Below are 23,852 nucleotides of genomic sequence, written 5' to 3'. Positions count from 1 at the left end.
CACCCTGGGTCGAATTTTTCGACTTAAACGGTGAGCAAAAAAATCTGATTTGCTATATTCTTAGAGCAATTAAATCTAGAAACATTTTGACACCAAAATGAGCCGAGCAATTAATTGCTTTAAGGTACTTTACTCTTGTACGCGAGCCAGCACAGCCACACTCTTGGTCGAATTTTTCGACTTAAACGGTGAGCAAAAAAATCGAGATTAGAGCAAAAAATTAGCAAAAAAATAGCCCTTCTAGAATATGTACTTGATTTTTCATTTGCTGCTTTTTTTCTTTGTGGCTGTGCTAACTTTGATCTTAAGCTAGCACAGCCATGGGTTTTAGCGAATCGGCTGGAGCAAAAAAATCGGGAATAGAGCAAAAAATTAGCAAAAAAATGTGGTATAGGTCGCGTTTGATTGTGCTGAAGTGGCTGTGCCAGCTTAATAGACGTATTTTCATCCTTTGTTCGTAATTTGGGTTCGCAACTCTTCTTCGAACTTCAGTATAAATTTTTATATTGTTTTTGTATAAAAATCTGAAAAAATTCTCACATACTTGTGAAGGCTTTAACATGTAGTTTTCATTCGTATCATAGAAGTCGGATTGTATTGTATTTTATTTATTTTTTACAGATTCAAATTTACCTATTAAAATTCAACTAAAACATTATACCTCTAAAATTTAACAATTTCTCTTATCGGTGGAAGATAAATTTATATTCCACCAATAACTTTCGTTGAACTTGTGATTCTACGTAGATTCATTGTACGGATTGTATTCGATTATCCATTTTCTTTCTTTAGTAAAAGAAAAGTTCTTGATTTTAATTAATAGATAGAACAGCGTTGTTAAAGTGTTTCTTAAAGTTATAATTTGGAAAATTAGCTTGAGACGATTACACGAACATTCTATTACTATGTACTGCACGCCTTAAAATACAGGTTGCTGGAAAAAAGTGAACAAAATCTTGCGCGACAAAATCATGTCTACCCATGCATTACGCGTCCCGACAAAACAAAGTTATGATTTCATGGCACGCGATCAAACTTCTCCGTCATCTTTTTTTCGTTGTTCCTATCGTGTGATTCGTGTATGATCACAGAACATACGTACGAAAAAAATTCCTTTTAAAATATAATAGCAGCGTACAAAATAAGTAATTATTAAACTTCCTTAATAAATTCATGTACAGAGAATGAAAATATTCTCCATATTTCATACAAATGTATTCTTTTTTATTATTTATTTCTAACTGATCACAACATCAGATAAAGAGCAGCAGCACTTTCATGATGTTTTATTCCATCCCTTATGTATGTATACGGTTGATTGTTATTGTGCATTGGTAATATTGTATTTTATTCCTTTCTTGTATCCTATTTTTATATGTCCCGATCTTCGCTCTCTGGCGTCTGTATATTGTTTCTTGTACACTGAAAGAGAAGATTGACTGCTGCAGCAAATTAGATGGTAAAATATGGCATAGCATTTTTAATCGACTGCAAGCTAATTTTTGGTTGTGTTAGCCAATCAAAATACTATACTGACATTGCGGATAGGCTAACACAACTAAAAATTTGCTGCAGCAGCCAATCTTTTCTTTCAGTGTAACCTCTCAGTAAATCAGACAACCTGCGATGTGAGAGACGACACTTTGTTCTTTTATTCGCGAAGCACGTCGTTTCGTAGGACGGAGGGACTCGCAGATTCCAGAACGAAGAATCACAATCGGAGATCTCTCGGCGATCCACGGGGGTCTCCTGACCTCCTGAGAAGGGGACCTTCGCGTCTCGATGCAGATTCCTGTGGTAGCCTCGCAGCGAGGAAGGAGGTGAAGAAGGTAGAAACGGCTGACACGGATAAGGCGAGGGAGACCGAAAAAACGATGGAGGTACTAACTGATTCCCTTCCTTCGTTTCCTCGGATGTTAACTCACAGGACGAATGAGATGCAACCGACAATCTTTCTTCCCTCGCTTCTCTTCGGTGACGCACGGTCGTTACGTAGATACATTCGCGATTCTGTGAAAACGTACGACCCACACGCGCATTAGCAAAACGTACGAATTATGCGCTGTTACTCAATTAAGACGAGAAGAGGTAGTCTTTCTCCCGCGTGGGCTCTTGTTTCGAGCGGTATAGGAAATGCGGAGGTGGTGCTCCGCGGATATCGCGACAGCGAGGGCGGGCGCCACGGGGCTGGTTGCACCTACGCGAATTGCTATTAAAACCTGAATTATCTTAATTTATATATTTAAGCCTTTCGTAAATGCTCACGTATTCAGCGACATAGATAAATTCGCCTTTAATGAAGTTCCATTGAGTAACAATGCAAGGAACCAAAACTTAATATCTGCACATGTGAAACGCTCAATCAATTTATTATAATAATTAATACACGTTTGTGTACACGGAAAGACCGATTTTGCTGAAATATTTAGTCAAATAATAAAAATTTAGATACAGATATGAAAATAATTTTGTTGGACTGTCATCAAAATAATTACGTAGGAAATTTAAACAATGCTGCAAAAAATTTTGATATTCTAGCAATTAGCTTGAGTATTCTATATAATTTGATAATTCAATAAAATTATTTTCAGATCTGTATTTAATTAAATTTTTTAATACTTCAGCAAAATCGTTTTTTCTGTACAGTATTTTTTATCATTTATTATAATTTGCGTTATTAAGGAGGCTCTCCAGTCATTTGACATAATATAGGAACGATCAAATTTTGAAAATAAATTTGTTATAAAAATAGAGGCATTTCTGAATTTTTTCAAATTTTTTGACCATCTGGATCTAAAGTTATATATTTCAATAAAAAGTAATATTTTTAAAATTTGTACTCTAATATGAAAATATATTACAAAATAATGATAAAAATCTCAATTTTTTTATATAAGTACTATATGAAAAATATTTATGTAAAAAATTACATTGAGATGCAGACATTAATTGTTCAGTAAATAAACAAAATATTTATTTGTTATAAACTAATTAGTGAATCTCAATGAAACTTTGCATAAGTCACGTTTAGTACTTAATATATGTATTTATATAAAAAAAATTTTAATTTTAATTTTTTAAAAAAGTTTTGTTTATAACAATAAAACTAATAACAAATAAAATAAATAATCTATAAAAATGTGTTGTTCAATGAAAACAGAATGTTATGAACACAACTTTCACATGTATGTAGTTTGTTTAAAGCGTAAATATTAATATATGTGTTTTATGACTGGAGAACCTCCTTAAATTCGATTTGTTACCATTATAAATACCATTTACTAAACAATCAAACATAAGTAAACTAATTTGAAAGTGTTGTGAAAGAGTCGCCGTGTAAGCAGAAAAAAGAATTGCTTTCTCCATTCACATATTTATACCATACTATTTACGTAAACCGGATGCGAAAGAAGTTAACGATAGCATTAGCGCGTGTGTTTGCGTTCTCGATTTGGTAAATCTAGTCGATCTTAGTCGTCTTTTTCCACAAATTACGGCTAATAATGTAATGTTGAGAAGCATGACGAATCGCTAACAAGCAGTTAACTCAAACTGTGTAGCCAGTGATTTGTACTAGCAAACGAAGAGACTCATGCTCGGTCCCGACATTGTCTCGCTCCATGTTGGCGCTTTGCAAAGTAAACAAAGCCTGCGGGTTGCCCTGAATCGACGATAAATCCTTCCTAATGGCGCTTTCTTCCGGTCAGCGCGACAAGGTATATGGGATCATGTTTCCCCAAGCGCGCCGAAAAAAGACATACGAGATGATTCTCCGTTCCCTTTCGACCCGTCGGTTTAAATGAGATGAAGAATCGCGAAGCGGCAACAATCCGGCCGCTAACGATAACGCGGACCGGTTTAACGACGACGTAATTGTTATGTGAAAACCACGTTTAAAGCGAGAGGTCAACGGCAGTGGACATACAAAAAACGTCGTCGATGTGTGGCGTGTTCATTTTCGTATAGTGATTATAAAAAAAATAATAAATCTAATATAAAACTGTTTCGCACATCTCCAAAAATTTTATTATTAAAATCAGTAACTTTAGTAATTAATTTTGTTAAATTATAGTTAAATATATAGCCCTCCCTGTTATTTTAATTAATTACTCCATAATTTATTTTTCTATATTCCTATTATTTTTAAACAATTTTGAAATTCTGAAATCTTCAATTATTTTAGTATGTAAAACATGTTATTATAGACAGAAATAGAAATTTATAATTCGTATTAGACCGACTAGAAATAGAAAACTTGAATATTAGAAACAAAGAGCGGATATATTGTAATATGAAGACAATCTGAGAGAGAGATTTAACGATAAGCATAATAAAATGCAAACACAAGATGGATATATCTTTACATCTATTCATCGCGTCTATTCTTCAACTCAACCAGAATATACATACATATTATGTAGTTAAGAATAAATACGTTACGTTTTTAAAGAAACGGAGACAAAAATATATAGAGAAATTATAAAGATACATCTTACATCCATTCATCCTATCTATTCATCAAGTAGACTAGAATATACGTATTACACAGTTAAGAATAAACTTGTAACACATTTATAAAAAAACGAAGATAAAAATACGTATCAAATTTATAAAGATAACAAAAAAGTTATTATTTATCATAAAATAATGACGGAATAGAAAAGAGAGGTAAAAAAAATCTCCTCTTATCCTATTATAACTGTACGTAAAGTGACTACAATGTTCTATACACAACGAGCAGTTTATCGTAAAGATTCGATCCTCCACCGTAACCTGTAGTTAGTGAATAAGTAATGTTGCAGCGAAGATGCACCCACCGAGCGAGTGAACGCACGTACGCACACAAGCAAACGCGTACAGTGGTTTCCACCTGCTCCGACGCGAGGAGGAACGCGAGACAAAGGGAGGGTGTCGCTTTCGCTCCTTCTCGTTTCTCCGTTTATACCGTGACGAACAGCCGCATAGCCGCGGACGGAGGTAGGGGGACAGGAGGCTCTCTTCGGAAGTGGGCTCGGCGTGTGCGGATTCTCTTGTAAAACGTTTCGCCCGCGAGGGAAACGACGGTAGAGTAAATGCGGAGAGAACGGGGCGCAAAAATCCGGTGGAGCGGGACTACGCTCGTTGAGCTTTTCCGCGAAACAACAAAACGGAAACACCGTGGCGGACGCACCGTAATGCGCGAAAATAATTACGTTTAACCTCTGCACGCTGTGCGCGTCGTCAACAGAAAAATCCGCGTCTGTTACGCGAACGTCAGCCGTGGTACTTACTGACCGTGAAAAATGTTGGCAAAGAAAGCAGTAAAAATTACACAGTCGAGTTACATGTTGGGTGTTTCATTGATTCTATAATTTGGATGAAAATATTTTTATTCTATGATTTGATTTAACGAGATATTGAAGTTGATTATTCCTCATCCGAAGATGTACAATTACTGTCGAAAGTTTCCAAACCAACACATAATTTTACAATTATTTTTGTAAAGTTTTTTATTTTATAAATTGATAAACTTTTGTTATAATCAATTTAAAACGATATTTCAAATATTACTCGAAAAATACTCGAAAAAGAGTTTAGTTGCGTTAATTGAAATTTTGATTGAAAATGAACAAATAAGAAATTTCTGATTAAATCTATTAAATTCTATAATTAGATAACCAGAATTTTGGTATATTAAGTATTTGTATATAAGATTTTTTTGTAAAAATTTTTCATCTGAACAATATAGTAAAATTACTCATTGAAAACTTTTGGCAGCCACTGTATGTTACGTTGTGCAGAGAAACTTCACTATAAGAAAATATCATAAAAGAACGGGATTACAAAAAGAGTGTTAACAGATTGTAAAATGGCTGACGAATCATAGGTTCTCAAATATTGAATTTGGCAGAGGATGTTATCTCCGCTATCGCTACTTCGCGCTCTTATCGATAAATCCATATTATCGTTGAGTTTCTAGCACGCGAATTTTAAATGTGTGTAAGAGGTATGTTATGTATACTCTCTTTTTTTCTATATGCATTTTTCTTATTAAGTCTAAAGATATTTTACAGACGGTTACAATGTTAACAATGTGAGTCATACCGTAAATACAAATGAGAATACATGAGTACCGCGTAGTTACCGAGAAAAATGCAAGAATGATGAAAAGATAAAGTGACCACAAAAAAGGCACGCGTGCATTACCATGACACATTATAGATACGTATTATAGTTTTTGTGGTGTCTTTCATTGCTTTTTCCAATAAATAAATTTTCTTGGTAGAAGTTTTTTTTTATTTCAGAAGATTTACAAATAATTAATATCTAACTGAGTTGTTAAAATATCAAATAATATAATTTTATGTTTCTTTGATATATTTTAGGATAAATAAATTTATTAGAGTAATCGAGCGTACTTTTTGACTTCGAGAAATTTTAGATCGCAAACAGAAAAATATGTATTCGATGTTGCTCGTCGAGATACAACGTTCCAACGTTCTATTATCCGTATAAACGAAACGGGCCAAGTTTCGTCATAAATAATAACGCTCTCGAGAACGCAGAAATACGATAAATGGCGCTCTTCTCCTAATGTTTCTCATTCAGATTGCTAGACCACTGGGAGAAATAACACAGAGAGCCATAAACTTTTGTTGAGCATTCGAACAAAAAATGGAAACAAGGAGTGAGCAGCTGAGAGCGCAGGTTTGAGCGTTCTCCGCGCATCTCTGCTTCTCTCTCTCTCTCTCTCTCTCATTCACTCTCTTTCTCTTTCTCTCATCCTTTATTTATTCTCGCTGTTCTTCTTCAGTCTGTGTAAACATTTTCTTTCTTTCATTAAGCCCTGCTTTTCACAGCTCCGGATCGCCTTCGCCATTCATAGATTCTTTTAGGCTCGGGGCCCGACTCTCGAGTGCGTTAAAAAGCCACTGGAGCGAGCCTCCGCGAATCCATTTGCAAAACGGATGGACGCATTCTCCGATATCGCGAGGACAGAGCGTCGAACATGCCGGAGTACATTTTGGACAAAGCGAGGCGGGCGAAATGTATTCTAGCTCATCACGTCTCTCGCGAAACGTACATATGTTCAATCGATTACGCCGTCTATAAACTGAGGGCTAAAGTTAACGTACGACTGAAGACAATATGTCAGTTCTTGAATATATAAATACATTACTGAAAATGAAATTTCAGAAAAAATGAAATTATATAAAATAATTAACCACGTGATTAATTATTTTATATAATTTCATTTTTTCTCAATTTATTAGATTAGAATCTATTATAAATCTCTAGAGTCTACATACGTCCTAAAACTAAGGTTCAAAGTAGGAGCAAAATTTCGACTCGGGACCACAGAAAAAAAACAAGGAAACTGTAAACAAATACATGCGATAAATTAAAAACAAAATGAAATAAATCTTTACTTAATAATTGAGTAAAAGATATTTAATTATCTGTAATCCGAGATTTAGTAACAGTTTGGAAATAAAGAAGACAAGAACCACAACCCCGACCTCGTTAATGATTTATAGTCTCATCCAGCGGGGAGCGCTAGCCTATAAAATCGCTCTATGCGGCTTAACGCGTTGTCACCCTAAAGCCAACCCCCCCGATGAAGTGTCCATAAAGTAATCGCGGTGCTGAGCGGCAAATTGTATCGCTTTTCGATGTTAAACGCTTAAGCACGCTCGACCCGGTTTCATCGTTCATCCGATGTCGACGTGTTCGCGACATAATTCACCTTTTCGTCGGCATTTGGAACGAGTCAATTATAGTGCGTTCTAATTGCGTCGACTACGTGGCAGCCTCGCCCAAGAGAATAGTAAAAGGACCCAAATGGGCGCTGAAATATCCAAAAGGATCGCCCGCTCGTAGACGTCTTCCACCTGCACGGGACGATATATCACTACAAACGAGAGAACTCAGCCTTTTTATTGCCTTGCCAGGCGACGATCGCGAAGCATGAACAAAACGAGCCCGCCGTAATTATTGCCGTCCATAAGTGTCGTTGTTCGCAACGCTTTCAATCTTATCCTTAACGGAAGCTGCTTTATATCTTCCTCGTGTTAGCTTTGATGAGCATAAAATGATAAACGTAAAATGCACATTATTGTGCAACATTATATTTTTTCTCCGAGGTTTTTATAGAGCAAAAATGAAATCTACCGATAATTTCGTGCTAGTAAAACACTCCGAGCCATTTAGGTATTCTCTGAAGCATATCTCAAATTGTTGTTTCGTATTGATGTTACATTAAACACTACACTGAGAAAAATTTTTCGTTTCTTATTATTTATATACTTTAAATAATTTATATATTCATATAATTATTAAATCGTATGCCAGTTTGATATGTGATATTACTATTTTAGTTCTGTTCATAATTGCGTTTCAAGACCGAAAAAGATTTCGCGCGGTTGCAATATTAGATATAATTCATATACGTATATATAATTCACACTGAAATACTTAATTAAACACTAATAAAATCCATTTAGACTGAAAATATGATTACTTCTTTTAATAATTGATTTATTCTTGTTAGTCTAATATGAATTAGACTAACAAGAAGTTTTCCAATGCAGAACCATCAATATTTTCGCTCTGCTAATCATTTCAATTTTTTTCGTATTACATATTGTATTACATTTTGTATTACATTCAGAATATTAAAAATATATGAATATAATAGAAATAATTGTAATGATATAAATAATATCAAAATAATTTCTCACTAACTGAAAACAAGAATAGAAAATTGACAAATCGGCACCTTGCGGGATAGCATCCGTAGTTTTAGTGTTAAGATTTTTATCGGCGTAGATAATACTGGGGCGATTTTAACAAGTTCCGCACGATTTGGAGTACATCCTGAAATTGCAAGACTTTGGTCGAAGATTATAAACTTGCGACTTTGCGTAACGAAACAGTCGAGAGTCACGCGAATACGGGAAACGATAAGATAACATCGCTCCAACAACGATCAGGGCGATTGTCCTAAAAACGCACGGCCAAGAATAATCGAGGATTTTCCGTTATGGTGATGTAGAATTCTATCGAGGGTTTTTAGTGGATATTCCGTCGAAAGTTTTATGATAGTATAAGCAGCGATACTGCGATATGGTCGGAATATCGATACTTCTACTTCAATATTCCGATACTTTAGGAATGTTCTGTGTGATATTTTGAAAGTCTAATCTATCAATATCAATATCGTAGATAGAAAGGGAAAGAAAGAGGGAATCTTAATATCCAATATATGCTACAATATGCGATAAAAGAGAATAGTAGTCTGTTTTCTTTCAAGCAAGATATAAATTATTAATATCGCAAACAAACAGTCTTCAAATATACGAGTATCTCTGAATCTACTTTTATTATTACAATTCCGAGAAGATGTATTTTCCTCATCTCAGAATTTTCTCTGTAAGGAACTTAATTTAAAAAACAATTATGAGAAGTGCTGATGTTAAAAGATATTGATATTTATTTCATGCGTATGTACGATACGTTCTTTCGATATTCATACCTTCATACGTCTTGATCTCTATCTTGATGTATTCACGCGAGGCGAGGCCAGTAAAATTAACAACGTCGACGACTACCTGGTGAAAGATTTGCGATGCAAATATGTACGATATGTTCACGGCGAATGTAATTAGGCGTTACGACGCCGTTGCAAGTTGGCGGCTTCTTTTCGGCTTCCTACGACACCTTACAAAGCAGCGCCGGCATCGTCCTTATCGTCGGTTGTAAATATCCGATTCATCCGCTGGGAAAATTAAGGTGCAATAAAGTTTCAACGCTATCGCGCGCCGAATCCGAGTTGAGCTGTGGAGCGAATGCGAACGCGAATAGCTAATCGCGAATGCGAAAAATACGCGGGCTGCTGCGCGCTCGTAAATAGCATGCCTGCGTGCATGCGTGCGTGCGTGCGTGTGTACGCGGCGCAAATTTAACGAGAGCGCTGGCATACACGCCGGAAGCTACACGCGATAGTCGTAAAAAACCTGACAGATAAACGTCGGATGCGGTTTCGCGACGCTTCTTTTCTGTCCGCGGCCGGGATCGTGTCCCGCGGGCGCGTGGGTGTGTGGTCCAGTTCAAACAAACGCTATACGCTGTCACTCGCGCGAGTCGACTTTTTCTCGTGATTCACGTTCGCGTCCAGCGTTCAACATATATGCACGCTTTCGACGAATTCGATTGTGAGGACACGCCCTGGATAAACGCGATCGTCGCTGCTTTCTCGTCGATGCGAGTCCTAACCAAGGACGCGACTTCACATTGTCGTCACGATATTTATGGGCTGCGTTCGGAAACATCATCCGGGTACGGGGGAGGGTCCCGTGTATCATCTTATCCTTATTTAACATTGGGTGAACAACAAGGATAAAACGATACACGGAGGCACTCGGGTGATGTTTCCGAACGCAATCATGGTAATACGTTATCCTACGCTAACACGGCACTTCGTTCGCGCCTGTGTATTGTGACATTTGTGATATGGCAACGACAGTGTAAGAGATTACAGCCTCCTTTCAGAAATTCAGTATAAACGTGCACTTTTGTTTCCAGCGAATAACGCAATATGGCTCTCTAGATTAGCGTGCGTTTCTTGAAGAAGAAATAATACTTTAACACTAGTATAAATTTTGGAATTAAAAAATTATGATTGACACGTTGACTGGCACGGCAATCAATCGAATTTTTCAATGATGTCCCGCAGTCAGTAATGACCAATGCTACATTTAAAAATATTTTTAAAACGCTTGTAAGCTATAAATGCTATCTAATATGAAATTTTGAACGATATCGTTCCGTTAATAGAAAAGTAACACATGTCCAAAATTAACATTTTTGAGATAAGGAAATTGATCCTAAAGGCTAATAGATTTTTGTAGAAAAATAACAAATTTGTAACTATGTCAACAAGTATTTGTGTGAAAAAATATGACAACTCTGAAGAATAAAATTTACTAAATACACTGAAAAAAAATGTACTAAATTTTAATAAATATTTGTGAGTAATATTAATGTATTTATTTACGGCAAATAAATATTTACTAAATAAAAAAATGATAGTTAAATCAAATTAATGGTTCTTGTACCAAATATGTTTAATAAATATTCAGATAGTATTATTCAAACAACTATTTATTAAAATTTTGTATATTTTTCTCTCAGCATAAAGTGGCAGTGTTTTGAAAACTCATGACATAGAATACATTGTAATTGGTAAGGTATATAACATGAAAAAGAAAACGAATTATATATGTATTTACTATCCTAATTAAAACATTATTTCAAATCGGAATTTTAAAAATAATCTACCGAAAAAAGGTGCTAATTGTGTAAAAAATGCTTTTTCTTTCAACGGATATATAGATAACAATGCAATGTAAAGAATACACTATTCATCATTTAATAATTTTTTAAAAATCATATTACACATTTTTTTATATGCTTATGATAATGAAAATTTTATTGTAGCGTACACAGCAAAATTACAAAACTCGCTGGACGAATAATTTATTACAAAGTTCTTCCCGGCTTTTTAGAACTCAAAATTAACATTTTAAATTACATTAGTAATTTGGTGAAATCATATAATTACGTAATAAATTTATACGTATATCATTAATGTGGAAAGAATAATTTTATTACGAATAAAAAATTTAGCTACAATAATTGGACCGACAATAATTGGACCAAAATAATTATGTAGGATGTTGAAGCATAATGTTGTAAAAAGTTTTTAAATTTTAGCAAACAGCTTAAACCTCCTGCATAATTATTTTGTTGGTCTAACAAAATTATTTTTAAATCTGTACCCAGCTAAATTTTTAAATATTTTAGCAAAATTATTCTTTACTTTACACTAATTGTAAAATATGCTTATATATCTAGATTCTCTTTAATTCATCCTATTTCATGCGTGTAATTATCGCATATGCTATGCAATGTATATGCGTTTTGCTGATATGAACTTTCATGTGAACTCCAAGGCATCTAACCATCAAGAAAACGCAACAGCAGATTCGTACAGTCAACTGGGATATTAAGCAAATAAGCATCCGCCATCCCGCGGGATAACAATGATTGCACTGTATTAAGCACTCCCGGTGTGTACACATCCGATAAATCATAACGCGTCTAGCTGCGAATCGTGGCGCATCCTGTCTGCGAATCTATTCTAACTCGAGAGCGTATTAAAAAATTTTAACTTGAAATATTTGTCGTGTTTGAATACAGTCGTAAATCATCACGTATTACGGTATCATGAAAGGGATAAACACGTTTGTATTTTCCTTAGGGATTAAGAATCGATTTCACCTTTTCTCGTACACGGAAAAAATAATTTTGCTGAAGTACCTAAAAATTTGGCTAGATCTAAAAATAATTTTGTTTGGATGTAGGATGCTCCAACTAATTGTTAGAATATTAAAACTTTTAGCAGCATTGTTAACATTCTATATAATTATTTCGATGATCCAAAATTATTTTCAGATCTGTATCTAGTTAAATTTTTAGATACATTGAGAAAAATAACTGATTGAAAATAGACGAATTAAAAGATTCTGATTATATTAATTAGAATTCCGGTGTTATCTCAATTAGAATTCTATTAGATTTAACAAAAAAATTCTGATTCGTCCATTTTCAATCAGAATTCCAACCAGACATTTTTCTCATGCCTATGTCAATGTAGATTAACTTTAATCTCAATTCTAACTCTTCATCTTTTTTTTTATTTCTTAGAACTAAAAAAAGATGAAGAGTTAATTGAACCGAGATTAAAATTAATTTTCTCAAAACGGTCCCAAACGACTATCGATTAGTGTTTTACCGGAGATCGACGGTTCTCCTGCCGGAGAGAGATATTATAGGTAGTACCGAAACTGCGGAACAATAGAAATCTTGCGGTGCGTTCCCTAAAAAAATAGGTCATTGGATCTGACTCTCCTGTGGGAAATATCCTTCAAAAAATCGGAGGAAAATCGACGCTCTGGTTGGAGTTTTTTTGCGTGTGCCGGGGATTTGATCAAAAAGCCGGAGTTTCCGGTCGGAAATTGGAGAGATGATAACCATACTTTCGACAAGTACTTATTTTTTGTATCTATCTAGTTTTTTCGTTGCCTCTCGAAGAATATTAAATATTCTCCGATCATCTCAATATTTCACGTCACGTTTGAAATAGCAACGAATCGCTCAATGTTTCACAATTTATCTGTCAAGGAAAGGTTATCGAACTTTGTACGCTGTTCAATTTCGCGAAGGGAGGACTTATTTAATGGCACATAGATCCTCACGCACTGCTTTCGACTGTGACGACTTTCCGCCGGCGTGGATTTGCATAGGGAGACAGTGGCAACAGCGGCAGTAGAGAGTCGATGGTAAGAGAACAGAATCGCAGTCAAGATCCCGTCGTCCGAGCCGAACCCGGAGAAACGACGCGTTGTGTCTCTTTTCCTTCTTTTTTCTTTCCCTCGGATCCGCCTTCGCGCGCCGCAGAGGAGCAGCGTACGGCAACGTGGAGAGGATGAGGACAGGAGGCCGATGGAATATATGCTACGCGCTCGTTGAATGCTCGTTTGCAGTATTCGCAGAGGGATCCGACAGAGAAAGAGAGAGAGAGAGAGAGAGAAACGGAAAAGAGTCAAGAGGGAGGAAAAAACCTCGTCCGAACGGGATGGAATAGAAGGAAGAAACGCAGAGAGAACAGAAGAGAGAGAGAGAGAGAGAGAGAGAGGGGGGAGAAGAGAGAGAGGATGCGAAAAGGTTCGGCGGGCCGGTGAGGCTGGTCAATGAAAGACCGTGCGGCTATCGAGCAACCCTTTTCGAAAACAAAGCCGGATTCTCACCTTGATTTATCGCTTACTCCCGCTGTGCTCCACTCCGCTTATAACTTCGACCGAGCCAGTTCGCAGCCGCCGCGCCTGGTAGCTGCTCGCACCCTGGCGAGAATTAATCCATTGTCCCTCGGTGTCCTGATAAAAACGCACCCGCCGGCGCGCTCGATTCTAAACACGCTGAATGATAAAACACGCTCGGTCCGTCCTTCGACGATAGAACCAGTTCGTCGTCGGCAGTCACTTTGCCGTGCTGCCGGACAGAGGCGCGCGTGTACGCGCGAGGAACACGAGTGAGCGATCGAGAACACTACATCGGATCTGTAAACATCAAACGGTGTTACGTACGGCGCGCGCACATGGAGCGTCACGGTGGGCGTGTTGGTACGTACTCCGAATCGCGCTTATGCACAGGCACAACGGACGATTTCTCCAAATATTGTTTTGTTATGCTGGAGCTTGCGAAGCGCGCGCGCGCGCGCTCGCTCGCGGAATGACGAGAACACGACGAGAGAAAGAAGTGACGCGCGACCGGAGGAAAACGCGTCGCGCGATCCTACCACGACGACGGACACGGACTCACTGACTCCGACGTCTCCGACTACTCCGAGGCGACGCGAACCCGAGCGAGGAGACCCGAGAGAGCCACGGAGTCGACGTCGTCGACGACAAAGTCAAAACGATCGTTGCCGGCCGCGGCGGGACAGAGAGAACGAGCCAACGAGCGGCGACGTGGAAAGGGAAGCGACGGAACAGCGATTGCGGCTCTCGTACATTTCCGTCGTTCCTCGGCCACGGCTACCGGCCCCTCGGTTCCCCCTCCCAGCAGCCTTCGGCTTGTATAATATACGCTATACGCCAGCGAGCCGTGCATCGTCATGCGTCTCTCGTCCCTCGGACGCTGCTCGCCGCCGCAGCCACTATTCGACTGCTCGGCTCTGTTTAGCCGTGCACGCGCGCCCGCACGGCGCGTGCATGTATTATACCATTATACGTATGCGGATGGATACGCGTATACGTGCATCCTCGCGAGGACTCGACTCGAGGAGTCGCGCGGGCGGCGTAGCACCTCGTCTTGTGGTGCGGTGCACCACCTGTGTGTACATACACGAGCGCGCGTACACGATGCGGAACGTGCGGATGCATCCGTTCCCCCTTCGCCACGACCCCGACCAATGCAGAGCGATCGTCGGGGCCACACACCACACGCGCGCGATGACGTCACGCGGCTGGACGCCGTGTGGCGTGGATAACGAGAGACGGTCGGCCAGGATCCCTCCCTTCCTCCTTCTTTCCCTCTGCCTCCTTTTCTGCTCCGAGTCTTCGGGATTCACGACCACTTATTATCGGTCTGCAGTTCTCCTTCTTCCTTTCTTTATTTTTCTCTCTCTCTCTCTCTCTTTCTCTCTCTCTCTCTTTCTCCTTCTCGTCTCCTTTCCAAGCCGAGCGACTTACTGCTTTCTTTTCGGGCTGGTTACGAGCGGCGAGACGCGGTCATCCCCTCGACTCGTAGGTGGATTCGCTCTCGCGTGGTATTAACGACGTCTCGTGTAGGTACAGTCACGACCGGTTCCGAGGAGGACCTACCTACCTTCTCGTATCGAGATCGAGGCTCGAGGACACGAAGCGGACGAGTTCGACGATCCCGGGTCCGCGTGCGCGGGTCGACGCGATAAACTTTTCAATTCGCGTGTCGCTTCCAGCAAATGATGCCTACCGTGTCGCTGCTGCGTACGATTCGTCGTTGCACGACGATAAACTTCATTGATAAAAGGCGTCTGTAAAAATGTATGATTAAAACGGTCGACTGTGTCGGAAGAGGCGAATTAATAAGTAACACCCTCGTCGTCGTCGTCATCTAGAACACCTGCGAGATGTGAAGCCATTTAAACGCCGCGAAAAGCTTTTTTGTCGCAGGATTCCGGCTAAAAATACCGTCGACCTTCGTTTTTTCTGCCTGACTGCTCGCCATTCCGTTCGTTATCGCGCACGAGAGTGACGCCGATGTAAAATGGAGCCGTCCAGCATCATTGCGCAGAAAGAAAGAGAGAGAGAGAGAGAGAGAGAGAGTATCGCGTAACTGTCCGCCACCGAATTTTATGCGCTTTCGCGAACGTCACGTTGCACCCACGGTATGGACGTTCGTAGTAGACACGCGTGCGAAAAATTAGGCGTGCAAGAGATGTCGTTTATGTGTTTCGAGAGAAAAAAAAGGACTGTGAACTGGCATGTTTATTACGGCTGTAAACTCACGTACAATATGCGAAAGGCCAAATATTATATTGTACGCTGAATTTTGCGTAAGTCCGAATTTTGTAATATATTGCTCCTTTACTTCAAAAATAACACAACTAAAAGAACATGATTTTCGAGTTACTGCACGAAAAGAACGATTTTGCTGGAAGATTAAAAATTTTTTTGAATATAGATCTGAAAGTAATTCGAATGGACCATCGAAATAATTTTGTTGGAAACTCAAACTGTGGTTGCTATATAGAATATAAAATTTTTTACAGCTCATTTGTAGTTTCCAATAAAAATTATTTTAATGGTCCACCAAATTATTTTCAAATCTGTATAAAGCAAAATTTTTTTTTAGCAAAATCGATCTTTCCATGGATAAACTAGGCAAACATTATCTTCGATTAACAGATGGGTTGAATGTGTTTAATTCCGCTGAAATATATACATATAATACAATATATATATATATAATATATATATTCAAAAAAATTAATTTTTTAAGGATTGTAAATAAAAATTATAGAATTATAATAATTTATCATCATATTATTAAAAATATGTTCTTAAATAATAATTTTCTGTAAAAAAATAGTTTTTCCTCTTTCCTAGAGACTTAATTTTTTGAATTGTAATTAAAATTTAAATTAAGAATATATATTGTATTCGTAACAACTTTGACCGATTATTGGTGCTCTCCACCGTACGTATGTTGTACATTTAGACGGTCGGATCTTATTTCTTATTTTTTTAATTGTGTCACTTTTGAAAAAAATAAGCGCTATGTGGTTTTTTATTTTTATACAAGTCTACAATGTAAATAATAGTATAATAAGAGAGAACAGTACAATTATAAAGATGGAGAACAAAGTATGCTGATTTAATTTGAATGTAGCCATACATTCAAATGAAAAATGAAATATTAATTTTTATTTAAAGACGTATAGTGGACTTTCTGAGACATGCAAAAATGTTAAAATTAACATAAAAATGTTAAGAGTCAGAAAGTCTGTTAAGTCAAAATTAATATTTTATTTTTTACAGTGATATGATTTTATACAGTTGAACTTAATTTGGAAAAGATGTAATATAAAGGACGTAATAACAAAATGTAGAAAAAGGTCATGGAAAGCATCAAAAACATTTCCTATATCAAAAATCAGTTTCAAATACGTCAAAGAAGCCTATTGTTGAGACTGCACATATTTGCGATAGCATATCTCGCATATGCCAATAGCAATAGTCTTTCACAAATTCATTCATGCTAAACATTCGTTCCGACGCTCTCAATGTCAAACGAATTCCGTATCGTATCGCGATCCGACGTCAATCCTTCGAAAACCTTTCTTCGCGCATAGACATCACTATGGATGGGCTCCTCGCGAATATATACCTATGTCGTCGGGTTTTCTTTCAGACGACGGTAATATCCTAGTCGTCGTAATATTCTGGCCGATATCCGCGACAGGCTGCACAAGAGGACACAAGGCTCTCAGGACCATCGGGCTTTTCCCTGCTGGCTAAGGAAATGACAAGGGGAAGGTTAGCGATTCCTCTTCAGCGTCCGCACGTCTGCATCTCAACGTCGCAAAGGAATGGCGACGACGGTTCGACTCAGGACTGGTTCCGATTACCATTTCGCGAGGCTTCAGACGTAGAGTCTAGACGTTACTCTCGACTGGACGGCGGATGTAATTCGCCGTACGAGCCAGGTGGTCCGTTGCAATCTCTCGACTAGTAATCGGATCGAAAGGGTAAAGAATGAGGGAGGGGGGGATGGCTCAGGGGGAGTTTAAAGGTCAAAAGAGGAATGGCGATTCGACGAGGCCATGCGAATTCCTTTCCGCGAATTTGCATCGCATTAGCTTAGTTTTAATGAGCTGTACCAAGATATGACTGTCACACGGAAAGAACGATTTTGCCGAAGTATCTAAAACTTCAGTTAGATACAGACCTGAAAATCAGTTTATTGGATCATCAAAATAATTACGTAGAACGCTTAACACGAGAATAGTCTGGACTTTTTTTTTACATAAATGATCATCTGGTGTTTTGATACCCCAATTAAAATCATTGTTATTAACATATTGCATATTATTGATTATTTTCCGATTTATTAATATTTGAGAACATTATGGATCGTATTCAGAACGTGTTTTTATGCTGTTAGCATGTATTTAGCATATAGTTTACATTACGTATACTATAGAATTTCAGACATAAAAGCATATATTTATTAATAAAAGCTGAATACAGGCTTATGAATATGAATTTAATCATAATTTTATGAAAAAGGTAAGTAGAAACTAAACAAATAATATAAACGTATTAAACAATCTGTATTTTTAAAAAATAAATTAATAAAACGCTTTTTATATTTTTTCGGGTTTTTTTGATAAAATTACATATTTAAAGATACGTAAAGAATAGTTATTAAAAAAGAAACATACGTTAAACAATATTTATAAAAACCAATATTTTACAATAATTCATATTTTTTGTTGCTGGGATGAAAAATATCCCAGATTTTTCCCGGATTAAATGTTGAAAACAATGCTGCAAAAAAAGTTTAATATTCTAGCAACTAGTTTGAATCATATATACATGGAGAAAAATGTAAAGTAATATGCGTTAAAATTCTAATAATTTTATAGAATTTATCCATATAGGAACAGGCGCCCACTTATGTAAAATTTACTTTACTTTTTTGATAAACGAACGATCGTTCAGTTACAGCTAGTTATAGCCATACTGTACTTTTTACATGTCGTAAAATAAATTTTGATCGTTTGTGCTTACAGTATTTTGAGAACAGTATGACTTACTATAAAATAATAATCGCTTGAATGTATATTTACTATATAATTATAATATATTTTTTACTTTACATCTTCGATGTTTCTTATATTCTAGGCAGGTAAAGTTTTTTTTGTCATCCGTTCGGCAAAAGTATAAGCTAGAATATTTCTACTAGTTTTATAAGAGAAAAATTATCATTTTTTTCCGTGTATAATTATTTTAATAACCCAAACAAAATTATTTTCAAATCTATATCGATATATATAGCTAAATTTTTAGATACTTTAGCAAAACCATTCCGTGCGAATGCAACAAATGGAATAATATGCAACGGATTTATTTCTGGTATATATCCGTTGATAATTTTATGATTAAACATGCATAAAGTCATTTCAGGTCACTAATCGCGTTATGAGAACCGCTGCAATCTAGTAAATAGACTGTTTTGCTAACGCGATTTATCGAAACGCTGTAACCTAATAAATAACAGACTGTTTTGTTAACACGATTTATCAGAATGCGCTATTTGCGAATATGATTTACGGGCACAGCGGTAATTTCTCTAACAATAAGGGGTGATAAGCATACGTCGCGTATAGTCCGAATGATAACATTTATCCGAATCTATTTGCCTTTCAATTTATAACTTTCATAACTGTCGTATTTTAATTGTTCTTTTGTTATAAGAAAAATTATAAATAGAGCCGAGTTCTATGTCATCGTATTTCATTTTTATTATATATTCTCCTCAATAACGAAAAATATATTAAAGTAATTTCATAAACTTTCCCCTTTCGTAATACAAAAATTATTGCTCGATATATATATATTACTAGTTCAAAAAGTTGATAAAGAAATCCAATAAAGAAAGTATCGATGTTGCCATTTCACTAAATTTGGTGAACGTTTCCTAGACACGATAGAAACGGTGTAGTTGTACAATGTTTGGCAAGACGAAGTTTTCTGGAGGAGTGCAGATACTCAATACCGTTGAGATTGCATAGAGACGAGGGAGATATGTATATATAAAGAGAGATGCAGGAAACGGTTCCCGACGCATATTGAAGTCTATGTTGAGATATTCGCCCCCTGTGGATTTTCGGCTGCGTCCACGACCGCCCCCGCGCTCATTGTTGGGTCACGGTTGACAGTTACGCTCTGCATCCACCAGCCAACGAAGCCAAAACAGGGGATTCTCGAGGGAGATCTCGTTGGGTCTTTCGCAAAGGAACTCTGTCACCCCCGAACTTCGAGTAATGTCGCTTTAGAAAGGCCCCCCTTCCCCAATCCTCGAAAAGCAATTTATCTTGAGAAGCCGGAGCGAACGTTAAATGGATTTCCCTTTCAGAGGTATTACGCGTTTTTATTCAACGTAAAATTAGCTTATAGACGTGGGCGCGGCTTTCGCACCCGGTCGCTCGAGTGAATCGTCTCCAAAACTCTCTTTCTTTAGGTGAGAAGGAAGCACGAATCTTCCAAATTTCCCTCCACGACCGACGAAGTATTGTCTCACGGGTCGATCGTGCGAGTCGACACGCGATGCATGCTGCCGTGTTTACCGTTTATCATGTGAATCGTTAAGAGACCGGAGGACATAATGACGGGGGGAGCGTGAATAAATTACTCTCTTAGGAGGTTGTTTAAAAATCTCACGATGTAAACAATCGTCGGTTTTGTCGGGAGATAGTGAGGAGGTAGATTACGACTTCCTGTCACCTATTATCACACATGGTATGCGCTACATAATCGCATTTACCGGTAGGGTTGGGTGGTCAGGGACCGTAGATAACGCCGTCGTATCAACGTGAACACTGCACCAATTCCAGGTGCACTCTTGCGCTTTTAAGGTTCTCATAATAATGCGTCATGCTCCGACCGTATGATTTAGTCTTGGTTCGTTTGTGTCTTGTAAACACGTCTAAGAGAAACTGATTGTACACCACTTAAGTGGATCTCCAAACAATTTTTGAAATGTTTTCTCAACAATCATTTCAATTTATATAATTTTTTACACGGTTATTTATAAATAAAATAGCATTCGATGTAAAAAGATCATAGAGCCGTTCTTTACATTAGGATGTCTAACCAAAATGTTTACGCGTTCACCATCGAAGAAATATAATCTTGTTAAGTCTTCGTTCTGTTTGCGGCGCGGAGAATAAAATTGATATAAATTAAGTGCCTCTCCCTAAAACGAAAGACGAAACCCTCTCGTTGAGGAACCCTCATCATATGTATGTTAGGTAGAGACGTTTCTTTTTTGAGTGCCATCGCTCATAGATTAATATTAGAGAGTCAAGTGACCAAACGTTCGTTCCTTGTCTACAGGAGATGCGGCTGCGTTGGAGATGGAAGGACGACGAAGGATACTACTTGGGCGATATACTACACGAGCTCTCCAGGGGTCTGTAGACCATCTCCAAGACACAGTCTCTTACATATAGTCCTTCACTCGAAGATGTAGACTTTTTCGGTCTTTGGGTCTAGACTTCCGTCTTATTATATGTTTCTGAAAAGCATGCAGTCGTCCCTTTGTGCAGTATACTTGGCAGAAGTTTGCAAACAAGTAGAAAGATCAGTCCGCCCTCGATCGAACCCCCACAATTTTTCAAATCGAACTCGAAATTGAATTGCGGTTGTATTGTTTTAATTACAAACGTTATTAAAAACGAAATTAAAAAAATAAATAGCAAATAAAATGTTTTCTTCATTCTAGTTAATTTTAATTATAGCTTTTTTTTCGTTAAAATTTGTTTAATTCAAATTATTCCTTTATAGAAAGAGATTGTATGTATTTATTCATGTAAACATAAAAAAATTCAAAACTCTATCGTCACTACTTTAATTTTATACACTGAGAGAAATGTTTTGTATCAATAACCAAAATTTTATTATTGACACAAAAATTATTTGTTGATATATGATCAATCAAATCGTTGGTTACCACGACAATATTAATTTGTTGAATTTATTAAATGAACTAATAATTTAATGATACAAAACTTGTATGATGTTTATAAATCTTTTGTAATTAAAAATAGAACATTTTGTTACCAGAACAAAACGGTTACACATAAGAATATAATATATATATCTTTCACTTTCTACAGACTGAAATTATATTTGACGTTTTTGAATTTCCTTAGCAAAGGTATATAGATTTAGATATATATAATAGTATATAAAGTATATGTAGATTTAGATCAATTGAGATTACTAATCACTCTGAAAAAATGGTTGTTATCATGATTGGTCATGGTGTGGCGAGAGCTGAGAAGTCCACAAGAGTAATCTCTAATCGTCCCAGCTTTATATAAGTAGACGTTAAATTTCTCTTACGAGAAGACACGCCGTCTTTGACAGCTTCGCGAAACGTCCTCGCTCTACCATAGTGGATTATTTTGTTAAAATTAATAAAAAAATATTCATTTTGTAATGGCAACTAAATTTTATATTGTTATTTACAAAACATAAGCAACCAAATAAATTTGTACTGTTAAATAAAAAAATTTTGTTCATCTAATAAAAAAAATATTGTATTTTGTAATTTTAACAAAATAATCCAATGATAATCAGCCATTTGTGAATAATTCTCTTTTTCTACTATATATTCTATACTATATCTTTTTTCTCAGTGTATACGAGTAGGAAATAAATTTTTTTCTCTATTTTTAATATCTAAATGTTTCAAACAATTAAATGTCTAAAAATGGATTAAAGACTTTACAAGATGATTGTATCTTTTTTCAATCTACATTACAGTTTGAATTTAAATATTCTATACGCGTTTATTTTTACATTTTACGAAGCATGTAAATTTGTAAATACGTACATTACGCTATGTTGCACAAAGCACATTTAAGGGGAAACTATCAAGGAAAGTTTCTAGTGAAAAATCTAATAATACAATTTTTGACGAGTCGGAACGTTCTTCCACTTTTTTGATTTTGCTGATGCTGAAGAGCACGCCCTTTTTCGAGAGGACTCGTTTGATTCTCGCTTCTGCGTATACATAATACATATACAGCTGCGTTATCGTGCATGTTGCACGCGATAAAAGAGGATAAACGCAAGCATTCACAGCTGTCGACGGAGATATAAAGCTAAGGCGACCTCGGTGAATATTCGAGATGAAGTGTTCGGAAACGGGCGCGCAACTGCTCGAGGATAAAAGACGCTGATTCCTACAAATCTCGCGACGAAGCCTGACATTCAAGGCGTAGGCAGCACGGTTGGTGCGCGAATGTATACCACCGAGTAGTAACCCGAGATGAAAGTTACGGCAAAGATGCCAGAGCGAGATTTAATAAGTGCCATGGCACAGGTAGGCGACGTCCTAGCATTATAAAACCGCCTACGGAGAGTCGGATTTCTTGACGTTCCCTGATAATTCTGTCCTCGTCGCGCATCAGATACCAATGGGATGCGTGTCCTAACGAGCGTCGTTAGAACGTGCATCCGCCTTCCGATCGATGTGTCTTACCGAAATGTAACAGTTCGACCGGAGGAGCAGACCGCTGGCACAGTGGTCGCGAAAACACGGGATCTTGATCGTATCGCCACGGTCCATTATGGCGGTATCGGATTCTATCATCTATGTTACTAAGCTGCGCTCGAATCCCTTCCCACCTTGGGCTTGTATCGATTCGGGGACAAAGGTCCTAATTAACAATTCCTGTGGCGACGATTCGGTTGTAGAGGATAAGACACACATAGGCGTAAATAACATATATTTTACGAAAAATAAATTGTACGGAAAATGTATCAATTAATTATATTATTTTCTATGCAATAAGACTGACCAACAATAAATAGATTGTATTTAATTTCTTTGTATCCTTAATGCTATAAACGTTTTTTCTTTTATCTATTTTCGTAATCTCACACATGTTTCTATATATTTTCTCCTATTTTACTATTTATATGTATTTCTAAATTTTCGCAAATTATTTCAAGTTTGCATTCCAAATTATA

General features: G+C 37.1%; 1 protein-coding gene across 3 annotated transcripts in view; it reads right to left on the bottom strand.

Annotated features, from left to right (window-relative positions):
• Window positions 1–23,852, bottom strand: part of fz2 (frizzled 2) — an 88,498-nt gene that overhangs the window by 20,806 nt on the left and 43,840 nt on the right. The window contains exon 1 of one of the 3 annotated variants that reach the window (XM_018449818.1): window positions 13,851–14,407. The exons of the other annotated variants lie outside the window; for them this stretch is intronic. The gene's annotated coding sequence lies outside the window, so the exon portion shown is untranslated. Of the gene's footprint in view, window positions 1–13,850; window positions 14,408–23,852 lie in introns of those variants that run through there. 3 annotated transcript variants of the gene reach the window in all.

Source organism: Mycetomoellerius zeteki, unplaced genomic scaffold, assembly GCF_001594055.1.
Source record: "Mycetomoellerius zeteki isolate Tzet28-1 unplaced genomic scaffold, Tzet1.0 scaffold25, whole genome shotgun sequence".
Taxonomy (NCBI): Eukaryota; Metazoa; Arthropoda; class Insecta; order Hymenoptera; family Formicidae; genus Mycetomoellerius; species Mycetomoellerius zeteki.
Note: the sequence above shows the minus strand (reverse complement) of the source record. Positions and strands in the feature narration are given on the sequence as shown.